This window comes from Octopus bimaculoides, chromosome 22 (assembly GCF_001194135.2).
Source record: "Octopus bimaculoides isolate UCB-OBI-ISO-001 chromosome 22, ASM119413v2, whole genome shotgun sequence".
NCBI lineage: Eukaryota > Metazoa > Mollusca > Cephalopoda > Octopoda > Octopodidae > Octopus > Octopus bimaculoides.
Window position 1 is genome coordinate 36,564,126 of NC_069002.1, and position 1,359 is coordinate 36,565,484.

The 1,359-nt window shown below is 43.9% G+C and overlaps 1 protein-coding gene across 1 annotated transcript in view; it reads right to left on the reverse strand.

Annotated features, from left to right (window-relative positions):
• Window positions 1-1,359, reverse strand: part of LOC106867757 (transmembrane channel-like protein 3) — a 63,067-nt gene that overhangs the window by 46,918 nt on the left and 14,790 nt on the right. The window lies entirely within an intron of this gene.

Consider the following 1,359-nt stretch of genomic DNA (forward strand, 5'->3'; position numbering starts at 1 on the left):
ATACATTTAAACTAATTAAATATCATTTCACAGAATAATAGAATTAAAATTTCTTTGATTAAAACCCTTTCTAACACGGGAATATCCAAAGAGCATTTGAGGCACATAATGGTTTATGAGTACAAAAAAGGAAACTCTGCAGCCAAAGCAACTTGAAACATACGCTCAGTTTATGTTAAAGAATGCTTGAATGAAAGAACTTGCAGAAGATGGTTTGCAAAATTCAGAAGTGGAGATTTCAGCCTTGAAGATGAAGATCGAACAGGACGTCCATTTGAGTTTGATGATAAGCTCCTTGAGGCATTACTTGAAGAAAATCAAGCATTATCAGAATTGGCAATAAAGCTTAGTTCAAACCATACTACTGTTCATCGTCATCTTCAACAACTTGGAAAGGTTCGTAAACTTGGAAAATGGGTGCCTCATGAATTGTCCGAAAGCAACCGCAAATCCCGAGTTGAGATCTGCTATTCTCTCCATTCTCGCGAACTCATTTCACCCTTTTTGTTTTAGTGTTTTCACTAAAAGTATGAGGAAGGTATTTTCCCCGGAGTTGGTAGCAACAGTGGAGAGCATCGTGTTTCCTTCACCACAAGGCTTCGAGATGGTTTGAATTCCACATGCAAGTTTTCTGCTCTCTATCTACCCGCATTCCTCAAAACAAAAACAAAAAAGATAGAAGTATAAGTGATTTCTTCTGAAGCAACTAGCATCTGGAAATCCATATGAATTCCAGTCTTGTTGAGCTGGAGGGTGGACTCCACCTCCACAATTTCCCCATGCCCATCCAGAATGGCTAAAATTGTTGCCAGCTCGCGGTGAGCCGGCACGTTCTTCACTCGAATTCAAGTCAATCTTTTACTCATTAATGGAGGATCATAATAACGGTCTGGGTGCTGCATACAACTATTGCCATTCGTCGGCTTCTTGTTTGTTGGTGCAATATGGTAGCTACCGTGTCCAGTATTGTTTTCCTCCATGTATGTGTAGCACTGAGGGATACACAACTTCGAGGCGTTTTTCAGTTTCTGCGTGAGTAGGAAATTTAAGGTGGAGGAGGCGCAATGGCCCAGTGGTTAGGGCAGCGGGCTCGCGGTCGGAGGATCGTGGTTTCGATTCCCAGACCGGGCTTTGTGTGTGTTTATTAAGCAAAAACACCTAAAGCTCCACGAGGCTCTGGTAAGGGGTGGTGGCGACCCCTGATGTACTCTTTCTCCCCACCTTTCTCTCACTCTTTCTTCCTGTTTCTTGAGTGACGCTGCGATGGACTGGCGTCCCGTCCAGGTGGTGGGGGAGACACATACGCCACAAAAATCGGGAAACTGGGCCCATGAGCCTGGCTAGGCTTTGAAAGGGCGC